A 19,276-nucleotide genomic window follows, 5' to 3' on the forward strand; every position below is an offset into this window, starting at 1 on the left:
CTATAAACATTTACTCTCTAATATTAACACAATTCATTTACAACTTTTTTCTTTTTTTTTTGGATAAATTCCAACGTGACACGCCGTAAGACAAGCACTTTCAACTGGCCAGTCTTGTGGTTATCCAATAATTCTGCCAGTGTAGAGGCTCTGGTAGAAGGAGCCGTCAAAACAAACTTGATTCAGGATTCGCTTTCCTAAACAACCCTGTCCGTGGGTCTGTCCCCGTCCCCATTATCCAACAAATTGAGAAACAGTCACTTGAGTGTTTTACCATCCAGGTTGATTAGTTTTCTCAAACTTCCACCAGTTAATTGAGCATTAGCCTCCAAACGGGCAACCACTCGTCCATACAATGTGCACAGCTGAGACGCCCCACATGCTTAGAGAAGACATGTACGAACATCACATGCATGCACAAAAAAAAAAAAAAAACTCCACATCACCAGAACCATCCTGGGAAGCGTGTCAGATGAGCTCTCGTTTCTACCGGGTAGAGGATCACCAACAGATATGAGCTGATGCGTCACAAACGGAGCGTAATCATGCTAGCTTATTCACTATTGCTTGCGGTTCACAAACTATGCTTTAGTAGACCTTAATTTATGAGCAGACTTAAATGGTTACAGTGACTGACATATATACTGTACATGTCTCCTAAGCAAAAATGACTACAGGCTTTAATCCTCTTAATTCAATAGGCATGTTAAAATGTCTGATCAATATTCACTCTATCGGATAGGCTATTTAATTTATTGACTGAGAATCAAAGAATAAAACGTAGAAATTTATCATAATTCCCATGTTCCTCTTCTATTTCTACTTCCTGTTCCCTTCCGACTCATGCTCTCTTGCAACCTGGGCAGCATACATAATCAAACTGAGACAGACCTCTTTTACTCTTTCTGTGTCACAAATATTTTTCTCACTAGCTAAAAAAACAACAACAAACAAACAAACAAACAAAAAAACATCCAAAAAATTGTCCACTTTGGAGATCATTTAGCAGATAAGCAAAGGACATTTGCTTGGTTTGATTTTCAAGAAGCCAGCACATTTAGCATTTGCATCAGGGCGCATTAAAAGGCATCATCAGGTATGTGGATGCCTGCAGACCGTTGGTCGATGTAATGCAATTGCCTGGCATGTGGGTTGTAAGAATGTCACAGTGGCCCAACGGTGGAACAAATGGGTACATCAGAGTGTATCTGCTGTAAAGCATCCAGTTGCCAAACGCAGACCACGACTGCCAGCAAGCGTTACATACTCAAGAGTTCAGCGCCTACCATCTGGATAAGAGTAATGGACTCTTTACAATACTAAGTATCATCCTGCACCCCGTCTCAAAGACCGCCATTAATCAGACTAACAGTTAACTGCCCCATGCGCAGCCTGCCATAAACACCAGAGCAGATGGTTTCATTTAGAGTGCAGACGTAGTTGGGAGGTATAAACTGATGACAAGAGGCAACATCATCTTTTCTAAAGAGGATTTTGTTCTTCATTAGTCCCTTACTAAAAGTTTTTTGCATGTATATTGGCACCACGGGGAGAGGTCCAGTAGGGCAAATGTTGCAAAGAGGGACAGTTGCATTACTCTTGGTGTTGTGGCACCGGAAGCCATGGGATACAAACTTCAAGGAGCTCTGAAAGCACAGCTCAATGTCAGTGATGTAGTGCTCTCACCTTCAAAAGGAGAGAACAAAAACAGTGTATAAACCAAGCAATCTACACCTAAATTCTCTGACAGAACGCCAAAGACGAGGTCTTGCTGTTTTCTCTAACAAATGACTCTAAATGAACCTTAAAAAGCACAAAATCAAAAAAATGTATAACATCAGTAATAAAATGGATGAGGTCATGCGAGTGTAAAGCCAGTGTTAGAGTAATAAAGTAGACAAACTGAGGAAGGCAAGTCATTCATGCAATCAGAATATGATAGGGGCTTAGGATACTGAAGCCTTCAAAGGCGTCTGAAGGTGAAATGATCGTAACACATGATTAAACCCAGGTCAGTTACTGCTCTGTAGGGCAGAGGCATTGAGAGAGAGAGAGTGAGGTTATGAATACACACAGAGGTTTTATCCTACTGAAGCTAGGCAGTGAGTGCGAGCTAACACAACCCCAGGACACAGCTAATTACGCCGACACGTCCTATTGAGTATTACTCTCACCGGGGGGGATGAAAAGCAGGCATAAAGAGGGTAACATCACTGAATACATTACAGACAGTTCATGGATGCTAAAGCTCTTAATCTCTTTGTTAACAAAAAAAAAGGGAGAGAAAAAAACACATTGCAACATGATTACATAAATGCAGCATCTTATGTTCAGATTAATTACAGTAACGCCCCATGCAGCTGCAGCAGACACAATCCTGCAACATCATCAGCAGTTACACTGAGCTCTGCTGAGCTTTGCAACACTCCGAAAAAGAAAACAAGAGTAGAAGAAATGCAATACTTTTAAAAAAAAAATAAGCCCTCCTGAATATAAAATGAATTCCAATTTTGGCTCTTTCAAAAGACAAAATGTGTAAACAATCATCCAATAGCATTCATTCTCAATAGGACATACAGTAGCTCTGAACTTTGATGGGAGGATCAACAAATGAATATGCTTTGATTACAAACTACGTTTTGTAGCTCTGAATGTTTGGGATTATTTTCTCTCTGGAAGGTGAGCCTCCACACCAATCTCAAGTTGCTGGTGCATTTTTTCTTCAAGTGCTGCTATGAGTTTAGATCTACAGTATATTTAGCTCAATTCATCTCAACATAAGGACTGAGGAAAAACAAGCCCACAGCATTGTGCTACCAAAAAACACAAATAAAATACATACAAATTTGTCAGTGTAACCTCACAAAATGTAAAACAGTTCGAGATGTTATATAATTTTGCAAAGCAATGTTCATCTGCGGCACGTTTACATGTATAAATATAGCAAACATGAACTTTTTACCCTCTTACAAAAACAACACTCCTTCACTTGTTTTGTTTTTTGTTCTCAGCAGAATTGACAATATTAATGTGTTTATGCGGCCTGCTGAGTGAACTTCTCAGAGTTAAAGGGTAAGAACCACGAAGGCTGTGCTGCGTAGTGTGGTGGAAGACATTATTCACACAATTACACAAACGTGCACAACATTCGTCCTATTGGTAAAAGGAGAATTCCTGGATGAACATTTTCTTAGAGGCTGCAAGGGAAAAGCAGCTATGATAATAACAGCCGACTCAGTGAATCAGTGGGATGACTTCAGCGAGCGGGAAGGTCATCGCTCTTCATCCTTTATCCTTTTACCAACTCTGAGGTCAGAAAAACCATGAAGCTCTCCCTTTAAGTTGTAATTTATTTACTTCACTGGATGCTTTGTCGTGACTTTTGTTTGCTCTCCTTTCCAAAAACGAACCCATTAGCATGATAGTTTACTGTCACGATAACAATGGCTACGTTCTTTCAAGTTTAAACTTGCACAATGGTCCTATAAAGTTATATAAAGACATACTGATCAGCTCTCCAGCCTAAAGAATAGTGCAAAAGAAAAACAGAAAGTGGGTACATCCAGCTTACATGAAGCTCAAACTGGTGTCTAAGACATAATAAAGTGAATGCTGATGAAATGTTTTGTCTGTTTTTGATAAACCCTGTGTGTCATTTGTACCTGCCCACTAAAGTATGCTAGGAGGTCTCTGCAGATATTCATATACTGCCCAGATTTTTGGGCAAACACTGGCTGTGCACTGGATGCGCCAACAAAAACCATAATACTCTCATATAGACAGTTGTGCCAAACACACAGCAGGTGAAAAAAGTTTACATAATGAGCAGCAACGCGTATTTCAAAGTAATACAGAGTAGAGAGCTGCTGCCCCCCAAATGAGGATATGTTATCTCTTCGGACAAGGATTTAAAAACTTCATTGATATAAATTGTGTTATTCTTTCTTTTCAGTTCTTTTCTTCAGCTCCTTATTTGAGCAGAGGAAACCATTATCGCCCCCTAAGAGATTGTAGTAAAATATGTATATCTCTAACTGGAGTGAAGTTGCTTAGCAGAGCTAAAAATAGTACGAATTCTTCTGGCTTGTTTACACTGACATAAGGTGGTGCGTTCTTTAAGTGGTGACGTCAGGCAAACCTGCAAATCTCAACTAAAATCCTTTAAAGGACCGTAGCAATAATTAGGTGATCTAATTATTGCTTAGACAAGCAATAATTACGACCAGAAGACAGTACTCTCTTCGTTCTTGCCTAAATGTTCTAGATCAAAATAAGCAACATCTCTTAAAGCCGTCAAATGTACTACCGTGAACTACTAAGCCCCTCAGTTTGTAAAGCCTAAAGCAAGCTACTATGTTGGTCACTCCTCAGCCCTCAGTCACTAACGGATACTGAAAGATCGCAGGCGGATATGACAGATGAAGGAGGAGAAAAAGGGAGGCAGGAAGAGGATTGCAGGGAGGGATGGAAAACAATTATTTGCAGTCACGTTAAATCACAGTGACACAGATATTTATGTGACAGTGTACTGACTCAGACTCTGTTCAGCAGGATTGGACCAAAAGTTCAGAACATGCTTAGCTATCTACTTGCATGGAGTTGATCTCTCAAAAACAAAATTTGTATCCTTCCCCCGCCTCCCCCTTCTTCTTCTTCAAATACACTCTGAACCACTGAAAACATAATCCATCAGCTACTCCTGTAGCGTCTGAGAAACTCCCACCAAACAGCATTTATTTAAGAAATTACAGTCACAGCAAGAGGCTAAACCAAAACAATGAAATGAAAACTATAAAAAAGGGAGCACAATCTACAAGAACTTCAAAACTAAATCTATGAATGCCTGAATGAAGAATCTTAACTTGGATTTAAATTACTTTAATATATAAATAATATACATATTTGCTGTTTTTATAAATATCAGTAGTGATTTAAGGTGCCACAGCAAGGGTAAACATATTTTACATCAGGGCCTATTAATTAGATCCTTTCCTTTTTCCAAATACCATTTGATTATTTATGAAAAGCTCTCACTAGTTCCTAGGATAAAATTTCCTGCATAATAAGTGACAATGGGATCAATGACATTATTGATTTTGCTTAATCTCTGCTCTGTACACAAGGCGATCTATGCCTAAGCAATTTTGTTATTTGGTTTTAACCCCTGAAACCCGGCAACAGCTGTTAGCAAAGGCGAGTTATTCTTTGCCTTCAATAAAATAAAACAATGCACTGCAAATATCAAAGGAAAACCAATATTTAATATTTATTATGGCAACCACACAGATTATAAACTTCTGGACGAGTTCATTTATGGTCCATTTTACGGATTTAAGACGCAATTTCAGGATTTCTTACTGTCCCAAAGCTGCCGTATGACACTAAGGATAAGGGTCATACACTTTTATGTTGATTCTACTTTCAGCTTTACTTTCAACTTGCAATGCCGCCAAAATACACAAGACATTAACAAATTTAGACCAATATTGAAGGTCTTTGTGATTCCCTACAAAAATGCAAACAGAGGACCGTGACTGTTTATTTTTCTTGTAATATAAATGATGGTTGGGCAGTTGTATTCTGGAACATGTCTTGCAGCTGTGATTCATCACCAGATGAAGATGATGTAGAAGATCTCAGTGTTGTAAGCGTCAACCTACCACTAACTGGTCTTTGCAGACTGATCGACATTTCGTATGTCGATGTATCCTGATAACAGTCCTGCTGTTTTGTTGATTATTTGTTGAAAACAATAAATATATATCTTTAAAAAAAAAAAAGAAAGAGAAAAAATGCAGTTGTTTGTTCCTCTGTCAGCTAATTTATCTCCATATGATCCAGATCTTGTTTCGTCTTTTCCTGTCAACTTGGCAAACTCACTCCAGCCAACAGACATGTTGCAAGTGTTAGATTAAAAAAAAAAAAATTCTTAGGGGCAAAACATTGCCTTGACTGTCAAGAAAAATAACAGGTGGCATTTTTCTACTAATCTGCCTTGACAGGGGACACTTTTCATGCAAAATGTATCTTTTTACGTCAGTATTATTTACTTAGTACATAATATGCATCGTGTAGTTTGGATTATGATGCTTTCTATCTAGGCTATAAAGGAAAGCAATGAAAATCCTGTATTCATTCTCAAATTTAAGGATGTTAAATAACAGGGTTAAAACATGAGGCTGAGGATTTTCACTACAGCAAAGACAAATGGATGTGAACAGATTTTAAAACTAAACTGATGGCTGTCTCCAGGAAAATGCATAAATGTTCAAATAACAGATTCAGCAACCGAGTTCATCTATTTTATGCATTTTTAAGGCAGGAGATAGTTTTTAAGCTTATCGTTGTTGTTTTGCAAAGACAAGTAAGTCAAAACACACTTAAATCTAAAAGACCCCTCTGACTTATAAGTGACATCTTTTTTTGTTTTGTTGCCCTGAGCCGGTGGTTTCAATTGCTGGCCCCAAAAGGATTCATCTGCTGACTTCATCTAAAGCCATCACCTTTGTTGGATATTATGTAGCTTTTGCTTCACCAACATCATCTCTTCCCGACAAAAAAAAGAAAGACCGACATAACTGGCAGGTCCCTTTGTCGCCCACAGCTCCACAACCGGATCACACTGAGCCACCTAATCAAAACAAACTATCTCAGCTTCTCTTACATGTGCAAACACACACCCCTGCGCGCGCGCACACACACACACACGGGACCTTGGTTTTTCGGGTCAGTTTTTCCAGCAGCATCCACAGAAATCCCCCCCCACCCGGTGCCTGCTTTTCTCTGAGGCTTTGTGATGTGCTGATGGTCAGCATGCCCCCATGCCCTGACGGCCCCCACCCGCTCCTCTGACGCTGACCCATGGGGGCTTTTGTCCTTCTGCGTTGTTTACCACTGCAATAATGCTGAAACGGCAGGGGTCTCCCAGGGTACAAAGTGACACCTCTGGGCAATAACATAAGAGACCACAGCTCCATCCTATATACTTAATATCTGATGCCTGTAATAAGGCATGGCACATCATTTCATTTGTAAAAGAAAAAAAATAATAAACTGCAGATTTTATTGCATAATGGCAACAGTGTAACGCCGACTGCAATTGAAAAAGAATAAACTGTGTTACCTTTGACTTAAATGGCGAAGCATACATAAAATGAGACGTATGCATTTGTAAGGGAGCAAAAACCTTTCCACAGCACTTCATGTCCATTTATTAGTAAGTCCGAGTGTGGATTCATTTTTGACCTTGTGAGCTTTTAAAAGAAGCGAACAGCGAGACATCTATTGATCTCTCTCTGGGGCGTCCAAACGCTAAACGTGGCCAAATGTCAACTTCGGGGCAATATTGACCCGCGAAGGCATTAAGATTTAAACAGTTAAGCACCCATCAAGTGGACATGCACAGCAGGTGGTTGAGAGACAGAAATATATGTTTGAAAACAATATGATTGTGTTTTTGCATATACTGTATGTATACCATAGCACCCTGATGATTGGAGCTAAATCCAACAGATTGATTAGGAATCTGATTTGTTTTCACAAGCAGAAAACAAAAACGTAGGACTTTTTCTTTCATTGGCGATACCAATAATGAGTTTAAAAGTCAATCTTCTGTGATCCTGTGTACAACTTCTACAGCTGCCATTAGGGCCATTTTGGTAGAGCAAAGCAAGGCAGGAAAGAGGACAGTGTTCTCTGCTGCCTGTCAGAATGTCTAAAAGCCCTCTTTAGGATGATGGCATGATTTATGTAAGAGTTTTTCCAATTCAAGTCTTCTGCATGATTTAGTTAACACTATATGCAGAGCGTCTTGGCTGCCATAATACAACTGGGGCTACTGATAAGCCATGATACGGGCACCATAGAGGTATGCCTGCATGAGACGAAGTTTTGGAAAAGGTTTCCTGATAATAATGACACTGAGTGTTGCATTCTTTATGTTCAATATGGAAGCAGTATTTACATTTTTTATTTGATTTTTTTTTACTTTTAATTCTGTCAACTGCATTTTCTTTAACACTTTATATTTGTAAGGCACCGTATTCATGTATAATGCACTGTTTTCATCCAACGTCCAGTTATAGTGCGATATTCAGACAATCGCACACATTCAGCGGGCAGCAGAAATCTGTTTGTTTGCTGCCTGAGGCCTGGCTGTGTATGTGCCAGTGGGCACATGCGAGTGTGTTCAGCTCTGAATGTGCGCCTTGCATGTCTAAAGTCATCTCTTCAAACATTTGCAGGCAGAGTCAGTGCAGCGGCTGGCTCCGTCCATCACTGGTTGTTGTTTGCCAAGTCACGTGAAATACTGAGCAGAACTGAGACGCATAAAAAACTTTATTTCTCACTGTATGGACTTTATTTTTTCCTTTTAGGAAAGCAGGATTACAAAATCGGATCTGAGAAAAGTAGCAAGCTAAATTTTTTGGGGGGTCAAATTCCTTTTTTTATATTTAGTTCAAAGTAAATGATTACAGTCATCATGTCCTAATGTTTCCTAAAAATAATACCCAAAGGTAGTGTGTTCACATTAAAAACTACTGGTCCGAGCACCGAACCCTGGGAAACTGAACATAACACGAGCACAATAAGATATATCGGATAAAATTTACATAAATCATTTAACCGCTACATTTTAATCAATACATTTCTTTACAAAAAGAAATTTATTCTTTTTGTGCACTGTAATCTTGGGAAATAAAATAGTGTTGTGTAAAATCGGAATGAAAACATTTGGACATTTCACAGTCAACAGCTGAAGAACAGGGAAAAAAAATCCTTTGAGATGTACCTCTTCACTGCATTTATTTTTAATTGATTATAAAGTCAAAGCATTAGTTTAGAAAATATCACAAGGACCTGCCATCACTGTAAATCTTCATGGGTATCATCCCACACTCTGAAAATTGTAGACTTTGGCTGGTTTTGAAGAAAGAAGCATATAAAGAGCTTGCACATTAGATTGCAAGCTCTAAAATCCATATGAATTTCATTTCAATGCAGCATGACTATGGATATGTGCTGTAAATCCTTCTGGGCCTGTAAACAAGCCAAGTCTCATTGGTATTCCTGGGTGCTACTGCAAAGCGAAAAGGTATTGATGAGCCACGATACACGTGGCCTTGCTATGTGACTTGGGGCTGCGCGGCAACATGATTTACTGTGTGCAGTCCTCAGGATTTGGATATGCTCATCTTTCAGAGCAACAGTGTCACGAGATTTTACGGTTGTTGAACACCAATATTTCATGTATGTTTTCTTGTTGCATTAGTGGCACAATCAAATAAACTAGCTGGCTGACAGCGACATTGTCGTTAGCACCCAAGTGTAATGATGGATACAGAACTGGGAAGGCCAAATACAAGGCAGAGGAAGCTAAAGCGCTAACAGGAGTGAACAGGGCATGATGGGAAAGTGGGGGCAGAAGGTGCAAGGGGGGAGGTTTCCAATTGACGGTGTTATGGCAGTGTAACAAGCTGGCATGGCCACTTGCCTCCTCCACCCATCTGTTCGTCAGGATTACTCATGTAGAGGAGAGAGAAAGAGAAAGCTGGGGCTCCACAGAACAGAGATTCGCCATCACTCCGAGCGACACCTGAAAGTGAACCACTTCTCTGCGACTTCTACGCACTAGAACAAACCCCTGCGAAAATGACTCGCAGTGCAAGTTGTGGCTCAGTACGAGCGAGTGTCCTCATGAGACTGTTCAGAAAACAATGATGGTAATTAAACATGGAAACATAACAGTGGCGTGTTATGCAATACTGCTGTACAGCATGCTCGACTTACTAAACTATTGCTCCCGGCCGGCAGATTGGTTTTATGGGGTTTCCACATGGTCGATTTTATATGATTTTCCATTCAGCGTGTCTTACCACAGTGTTGCTAGAGAGAACTTGAGACTAGTGGATATTTGATTGCTGTGATGTGTGTTTGTTGTACCTTTGTGAAATGAGTGTGTGCAGTGTGGTCAGCAGCAGGAGAGCAGCAGGTGACGCCAGGACATGCGGCTCGGATTTTTCCAGTCATATTCAAACTGTGTTCAAACACGTGCTTGTCCTCTCATCTCTCAGGCAAATTTCTATTTTGCATCCATGTCATTTCATGGAAATGAAAGCAATCGCGAAAAGCAATTGGAATGCAATCGAATAATGTTAAAATAATCTTATTATATGGTAACCAAAGTGAGAGTAAAATTTAAATTATATGGTTTTGTTAGTTACCTATAGTCCGACACACTGAACTTTGTTTTACAACAGATCAGTTTTACCCTAAAGAAAACAGCAAGGTCTATTGCTTGTCAACTGGAGTTTGTAGTTCACACTTCCTCACGTTATTTTTCTAAGATTGTACGGGGTGTGAATTAAAGAAAAAAAAAAAAAGAAGTGACCAAATGACCTGACTAGGAATGAACTGTCTGTAGGTGCCAGCCTCTGTCTCAGCGGGTTTATCAGACCATAAACCCGCCATTACATACTATAATATTATAATAATAATAATGTCTATATAATATTATAGACATTATATACTATAATGTCTATAATAAATTCTGTTTGTGAAAGATTATAAGTCCCTCCGAATGCTTTGAGCTCTGTTCACATCTGAAAATCAAATCAATAGCAAATATTGCTTAATCCAAGCTTTTTTTCCCCTTCACAATGTGTTCACCTTTATTTTGTGAGTGGTTTTTCTTCTTTTTTTCCCAAACATTCACCTTCTGCAGTTTGCAGAGGTAAAACTGCAGATGCTACAAATCACTGCTCAGCACTTTCCAGCTGAACTTCTGCATTTGAAATACAGCAACTTTAAGAAAATGCAGTACAACTGCCAGAAGGTCTTCCTGAGATCGGCACATGCACCTTTCTAACTCTATGCTCAACCATTCAGAAACAGATGCTACGGTAACTGTGACCCAGTGCCAACAGGGTGCCCGCTTTCACAGTGAAATACAATCATCACAATGATGCCAAACGAAATAAAGCACCCAAAAAAAAGAAGAAAATATATGCAAGAAGGTATGGCAATACCCTAAAACAGCACATCCAGTAGATTTATATACCCAGAACATCTCAAAACATCACACATCCCCCAGGACAAATGAACCCGAGTTGCTTTTATGTATCTCTAGTCAACTTGCCAAAACTACTAGACAGTGATCTTTGACTCACCTGTTTGGAGTTAATCCCAGCAGTTTGTTGTAATGTTGTGTCAGACCTGCAAACACAGATGAAGATGTAGTGAGACTTGATGTTTTCAACCCCAGTAAAAAAAAAAAAAAAATCTGTTGGTTGACATTAACGAGGCTCTTGGAAATAAAATTACACCGAAAAAGTATATAACAAGGGAGGTACCAATAAATCTTGACTTTGATAAGTATCCAGTACTCCTTCTAGGTTAAGGATTTATCCTTCAGAGCTAGGTTATAAATTTTGAGGGTGGATTTAAAAAAAAAAAATTTATTGGAGTTATGACATTCGTGGACAAACCAGATATACTGGAAGCCATTTTAATGCGAACAATGGAAAATGAGTTGAAATGGTGAGTTGATTTTGCCCTCCTTTTTTTGCACCACTGAGAGACAGAGAACAAGCACAAGGGGAGGATTGTTTCACGTTTTTATCCGTGGTGCAGATTTCGCACGATGGTCCAAGTTGTCCGCACTGTTTTAGGAATGATAGCTTTGTGCGCCATCATGCAACAATCTAATGGGGACAGCAGCATATACTGTATTTAAATTGAGAGACAGGAAAAGGCCAAATGAAAAAAAAAATTAGCCAGCACTTCTTAAGAGGTACCAATTAACAACATCTGACTTTCTTCACCACATCATGCCATTTATATTATTATTTAGACATTTTCTGATAGAATTTAAGATAGCCAATCAGCATAATAATAGAAAAATGGGTTAAAATTAGTCATCAGAGCAAACAGATCTTAATTCTTTCACCTTCTATAGCCATGGTTGACCAGAAGCTGCTGAATAATATGTGCACATCTTCCTCCCTCCCCAGAGAATACTCAGTAAATTACTATTTCTTGCTGAATACATGGCCTTTAATCAGCCACAATGTCCCTCTGTCACTTTTATTATTTCTACCTCCGTCAGGGCGCATACTAACATAAAATCCACCCAAACCGAACACATGCACACACACACCCACACACACACAATGCCCCTTCCACCTCCAACAAAGAGGCTACCCTTCGTGACCACAAATGCATTATCATAATCTCCAGAGGGACCGTTCATTCATCTCACATTAGCAAACAAACAAAAACATAAATTATAAACAATAAAATAAAGCGTGCTTAGTTGGACGTGGAGCTATAAAACTCGAGCTGATGAGACTGAATCATCTTTCAAAAACAACAACAAAAAAAAACTAAATAAAACTCAAATGAAATTTTTATTGGTTTATCTTCCTGGTGAAGGTCTACAGCACATGTTAGCAACAGAACCGAATGATCTGAGTTACAACAGCTAGAACCGATTAAACTCTGCGCTCTCGACTGATCTGCTTTGAACTTGGACTGCATTGATGTTATCTGAGCAGAACTGAAGCAAGCCGAGCCGAAACAAGAGAGGACAAAGATAAGGATAACGGAGAAAAGTGGGGTGAGGGGGAGAAAAAAGTGTGAGATCCTAATGAATAGAGACAGAAGCGCACAGAGACATCAGAAAACTGTAGCTAGAGGCGAACGCGGGGATCGTGGGAGAAAGACTTAGTTTGAGACGGACAGAAAAGGGTAGAGGAGGAACAAACATAAAAAAATGAAGAGCAAGCGGAAACATGCATTATTAAGGAGCAAATCTAAAAGCGCTTCATCATCAGAGTGCAGGAGGGAAGGCAAGAGGAGGGGGGGGGGACTCAAAGATGAAATGTGACAAGAGAAAAGCTGGGAAAGGGCATAAAAACCAAGCAAAGCTGACCCAATATGTAAACATGATGCCACATAGTGAGCTTTAAAGGTGTTTCTATGAGGTAATGTAAGGCTAATGCAACTCACAAAGAGACCTGCATCTCTGTTGCAAACTTAAAAACATCACCATTTTTTTTTTTTTTTTACAAATAGCAGCTGCAGACGAAGACCTATTGATCTGTTATGACTAATCCCAATGAAGACAATTCGCTGCTGTTCAAACAGCGGATCAGAACAAGGAAGGAATGCAATTTAATTGACTTTGAAAGCGGCATGAGTGTTGATGCCAGACAGGCTAGTTGGAGTACTTCAGAAACTGTTGACCTACAGGGATTTCCTGTGCAAGCATTGCTCATATTTGGAAATAATGGTGTTTAAAAAAAAAAAAAAAAAGAAAAGGAGAAAATATTAAATGAGATGTAGTGTGAAGGCAAGATCAAATTGGCTTGTTGGTGTCAGAGGTCAGAAGAGATTGGACAGGCTGGTTCAGGAAGACAAACAGTCATTAGCAAATCAAACACTGTTCACCAAACTCAAAGTATGTGGTGTACTGTCACACAATAGACTGAAGAAGTTGGTCTATAGTAGCAGAAACTGAGACTGCAATTCACACGCTGAACAACACCAGACAATAACAGAGATAAAATGTCTTGATGACAGCTGCGACATCAAGCTTATATTGTCGGGTGAATCAGTCCTGCTTTGTATCAACAGTTCAAAGCTAGTAGTGTTCATGAAATGGTATAGGAGATATGCCTTTGGGCTTCTTCGTACCAATTGAGCATCGCTTAAACACCACCGTCAATCAAACCATCATTTTTGAGCATTATTGCAATCCTATCAAAATCAAGTAGCGTTTGACTCGTCAGCTTATTTGATTTTGATGTGTTAAACCATAAACCTAGTTTGTTTGAGCCAACTCATAAGTGCAAGTATTTAACTGTTATTGAACTGTGTACTGTTTTCAGTAAAGCTTCTCAATTGCATTCATCTCGAGAAATATTTAAGCAAAAATCAACAACAGTCAACCAGAATATCTCTGTGACAACATTGCAAATTTGAAACGTAGGTTCAGGAGATGAAGGCAGGTAGTTCCACCAACAGAACTGGGTCAATAACATCGGCGACAAAGGTGAAGATGTAGCATACTGCATGCCCCAATGCCTGCACCGCTTTGATTTAGCCTGTAGCTGTTTCAATTAGTTCCCTGATCTTATGGCTCCACTGGGAGTGAAACACCATGTGTCTGATTTCTTTCCACCGTGACAGAATAAGCGACCCCAAGCATGAACAGAAATTTATGTGTGCCCCCTAATGCCTGGGGGTAGAAGCCTCCGCCCTGAGAAGACAGAAGCACCTGCCTGAAAAACGCATCTAATCCATACTCTTACTGTCTATCCCTTAAATCTTTCGTATGATCTTAGAAACATTTACTTAAAATCTACATAATCTGCAGACAGTGAAGCTATTTAACTCTAGGCAATCTGCATCAAGAAATATGTGTTTTAATTTACCCAACACTTCAAGGACAGCTATGTAATGTGTTTACAGTGCTTTATGGGGGATTTATTTCATTTTTAGCCTTCTACCAGTTTTCTTTTTTAGCACTTGAACTTCTGGCTCCAGCCCTGGAATGGGTGGATTGCAAAATAAGGCTGAAGTTGAGACCTATATAAATAAATAGGCCTTTATTGTCTGCAGCGTGTGATTGTTTTGAAGTCACTATTGGCTAAACTGGTAGGAGAATTTGCATAAGTTGCACGTTTCTGTTTGCCATTTATGAAACTGGAGCCTTACAACTCAACACAGCGAAAGCGAGCGCCATCTGTCTGAGTACCGAACGTCTTGGCATCGCTTAGAGAGCCCAGGCTGCCACGAAATCAGCCAGAGTCTCGCTGGAGAGCCGCACATCAGCTGACCCGGAGTGCAAACAGCAGGAAGCAGAAGAAATACCAGGCTGTTTCTTTTGCGTCAAGACATACTAATGTGATATTTGTGACTGCTTGATCGTGTCAAGGCATAGGAAAACATAAAAAAGACTTTTCACCGCAGGGTGGGCAGCAGAACACAGAGGTGAAATCTTGGCTGCCAGTAAGACTCTGAATGTTGTTTGGTTCAACTTCAGACGTGCCATCTGTCCATGAAGAGGCTCTGGTGAGGGGCTTGGTCATTCATTATTCTGTGTGTGTAGTCTGTGCCTATAAACATCTGGCTACATGCTTCTCCAGTTACACAAAATGACAAATGATCTCTTTAAAGACGGCAGCCATGCCGGCGCTATTTGCAAATTTAGATAGATTGGTCCCTTGGGCACAGGAATCATGATTGTTGCGTTTTGGACAGCAGTTCGGCATGCGAAAAGAGAATCCAAAAGCAGATACAACAATGTGTGCAACGGTAACGGCTGGCTGTAAAACAACGTTTAAATGGTCAATGAAATTCAGTAGGAGAGGTTTGATTTTAACAGCTTGTGACAAGGCTGACAGTACCGCAATGAAGCGCTGTAATTTAACTACGCTTTCAAATCACATTAAATGTAGATAATGTTCCAGATAAATGTTCCTTTCTCGCCAACAAATACAATTGTTGCAATTATCTAGTACCTTTTGATAACCATTATTTGCTATAATCCAGTTTATCAGTATTTACTGCAAGGCATATGAAGGAGGTAGGGGCAATATTTAGTCAACTACTTATGAAACTGAAATCATTTTTATTTAATACATTTCATTAGCAGCAGAATGTGGGGATGTTGCCGTTCAAATATTTACACAGCGGGTTTTACTTTGAGTTTATTCAGATAAAATCAGTTCAGACTAATCTTTAAATTTCAGTTTTAGTGTCGGGTCAGGAACCCGTTTCCTCGCTGACGGGTGCAGATGGTGGCATGTCCAGGAAGCCGAAGCTATGTGTTGACAAGGGTTATGGATAGCAGCCAAAAAAAACAAGAAGCATGGACGGTTTTTAAGCCGAGAAGACTTTAGTTAATTGTTTTCGTAGTTTTATTCTAATTCTGGTTAGATTTCTATCGAGAAATCCCACATTCCTGATAGTGGTCATTTAGAAGTGTTTGATGGTTTAATGGTTTGTCAAGCAGCCAGGGAAGCTTTTAGGTAAAATTTGTTTATTGGTTACGACATGCTAAAAGCTGTTGGAACTATATTTTGCTTTCAATTGTTGAATTGGACTTAAAATGAACAATTAAAAAAAAAGATTGTCACATGGTAATTTAAAATAGTACTTACACAATTATCATTATCTCTACCACTTTCACTAATCCTCCAGATCACAGCCCCTGACGATCACACTGGTGAAACTTGCAGTATAAACTAGTACAAATCAGCGTCTGCGGATGTAATAGAGCTGAAAAAATACCACAAACAAGTTCTGGCTCTCAAAGACTCAGTGAAAAAGTTCAAAACCCATCCTTTCCGTTACTGTATGTGTTCACACGTATGTGCGTTTCACATGGAGAAACACGGGGTAGACTGGTTGTCATAACTACGCACAGAGTTTTTTAAATTTTTTATTTCAACAGTCTGGGAGCATTCTCCGAAGGACACTCGCATGGACCGGCCCCACGCAAACAGGAGCAGACTGAGAGAGCCGTGGTTTAATCATGAAGATTTACTGCCTCCTCGAAGCTTTCTTTGTGCTCCTCCAGAGGTTAAAGAGTCATTCCTCCCTTCCTCGCCGTTTCAGCCAGAGTCCACAATATAGATATCAAGAGTGTCACGCAGAGGATGTGAAGCAGGAAATATAAGAGCGAGATTGAAGAACAGTAGGAAGCATTTTGATAAAATGGGAGTGAGAGAGGCTCCGGAAGAACAGCAAGACAAAAGAAAATGCAATCTGACCTAAAAAGATGACCTATGCGGATATCCATGAGTGCATAAAAAGACTTTACCATAGGAGACTTGACTCCATTAGATCAGTGGCAGTGAGTAAGAGGCCTGCCACTGAGTTTTATTTCTATGCTAATTTGCAGATTTCTGCAGAATGTGTTGGAGCGAATGTCCCTCAAGGCTATAAAATCCAATTTAACACAAATATCTAGCCCTACTCAAGACATTTGACTTCCTTGTTGACAGCCTATAAGGTAAATAAGAAAACTTGGGCAGAAAAGGAGTCGTAACACTGCTGTCAAACTGTTTTTCATCTGGTGAAAATGAGTGTTGTGTGGGTTACATTACTTTTGCTAAAACAATGAAGTTTTTTCCTGTTCTGAGGTCAGTTGATCTTGTTGGTACAAAATGATCTCAGAAGTGTCCTCGAACATGAAGTAATTGTTAGCCTAATTAAGCAAACATTAGTTACGGTGTCAGTTTCAGGCGTCCCGCATGCAAAGACGAGTAAATCGCCAATGCAGACAGAGCGCATGCGTGGCGTAGTGTTATCGCTGTAGTATTTTGTGCGACTTCTCTAAGTGTGGCAAGCTTTAGCAATAGGGAAGAGATGCAAAAAGACACATCATTCATGCTGGGGACTTTTCAGGGGATCTGTTTTTCCAAAAACGCTTTTCTCAAGGAAACCAACAGCGGGCACAAAGTAGAGCGACGAGTTAGAATCGGCATTAACTTACATCAGGTGGCACAAATGTTAAAGCCTAACAGACATTTTTATCTCATAAAGCACTTTGAATTTTTTGTTGCTGAAATGTCTTACACAAATACATGTAATTATAATGATGATGAAACGGTTATGCTCGGTTGCCTTTTAGATTGCTCGCAGTAATATTAGTATAAACGAGGCCTATAAACAAGAGTTTATGAATTGACATATGGTTATAAACGGATCTTAGCAATGAGGTTATTACATTATTCCCAGGCTGCCGTCCAACCGCCCAACTGGTCACCAGCTGCCAATCCACATTTTACACCGAGACGAAGTAGTGATGGAGAATTCACTGGTGCATGTCCACTGGTGACATGCATTCAGTCGTCACCAGTGGAAGAAATAGAAAATATTAACAGCAGGTAAGTATTCAAAAGTCAAAGGATAAAACTGGAACTATTATTGTGAAAAATATGCCTGCAATAAAGCCTTTCATAAAATCCCATAGTTTTAATTATTCACACCACACGAGTCGCCACAGGAAGAATAAAAATGTATTAATATTAAAGGCTTCAAAAGGTCGCGTCATTAATTAGCAAACTAGATTCCTGCAGCAACTACCTGTGCTGCAGTGCACAACAAAAACTCATTATTTTATTGTTTTTAAGTGACTTACGTCATGCTGCAGGTAACAACTTGTGGAGTTCGTTTTCTGTATTATTTAGCCACTTCAGTGGAAGCTTTGATCCCAGCCATCCTCCCAGCACAAACAGTAACGAGTGAAAGACTTTAAGGACCAAATCAGACCGGTCACTCTCGCTGAGCCCGGTTCTGCTGGAGGTTTCTTCCTGTTAAAAGGGAGTTGCTAATTTCCACATTCTTCCTCAGTATGAGGGAGCCCTGCAGAATCTTTGACTCAATGCGATTATCTACACACTCTTGCAACTGGCTTGCTTAGAAGGACGAAGCGTTGCCGTCAATATAAATAACTTTTAAGCAACTTTTTTGTTGTTTTTTTTTTTTACCAGTTGGAATTATGAACGGAATTGGATTTCCTTTAATACATTTAAGATCGAAGTGAATTGCGTGTCACTGAATCCAATCTGTTTCTATGTTCACTGAGTGTTTGTGTAAAAAAAAAGAAATGAGTTGGATTTTCTTTTTTTTTTTTTCAAAGTGCCTTCAGATGCCATTTGTTTGGAAAACGATGGCTATATCAATAAACTTAAGTGACTAGATTTAATAGGACAGTAAAGTCATTACAAGTCAGCCGTTTCCTTAATGCATAATGCAATCAAGAGGCAACAGTTAAGGGTAATGGGGGAACCAAGAGTTGATATCTGGAGGGAAACTTAAGAGATAATGACACAATTGTTTGTTGGGAGAAGAAAAAAAAAAAACACACTGATTGAAAAAGATTACCACAACGCTTTAGAGGATTGTGACACATTTATTATTGTAGGCAGTCTAAACTTAATTAAAAAAATGTCTTAAACACACGTCATTGTCTAATTTTGTGTCTCATCAGGAGTGAGCCGGAGCAGGAGTGAGGAGTGAGCTAATGAATCATTGTTAAATGCACAACGGATAAAACTAGATAGAAGAGTGAAACTACTAGCAATAATAAAACTGCTAAATTTGACATTTGATGATTTTAAAGTACAAATATTGAACAAAAGCAGAGGAAATAAACATAGTATTCAATCTAATGTAATATTTTATCAGCAATGGGAATATTTATAGCTCTTATTTGTTTTATAAAATCGGTAAGATTGTGTTGAATATTTCTGCCTTCAGCCAG

General features: G+C 39.4%; 1 protein-coding gene across 15 annotated transcripts in view; it reads right to left on the bottom strand.

Moving 5' to 3' along the window:
• The window catches only part of nrcama (neuronal cell adhesion molecule a), a 53,833-nt gene that overhangs the window by 21,440 nt on the left and 13,117 nt on the right, over nt 1-19,276 (bottom strand). For all 15 annotated transcript variants that reach the window (XM_032588947.1, XM_032588951.1, XM_032588941.1 and 12 more), the window contains exon 2: nt 11,169-11,214. The gene's annotated coding sequence lies outside the window, so the exon portion shown is untranslated. The remainder of the gene's footprint in view (nt 1-11,168; nt 11,215-19,276) is intronic.

Source organism: Xiphophorus hellerii, chromosome 17 (genome assembly GCF_003331165.1).
Source record: "Xiphophorus hellerii strain 12219 chromosome 17, Xiphophorus_hellerii-4.1, whole genome shotgun sequence".
Taxonomy (NCBI): Eukaryota; Metazoa; Chordata; class Actinopteri; order Cyprinodontiformes; family Poeciliidae; genus Xiphophorus; species Xiphophorus hellerii.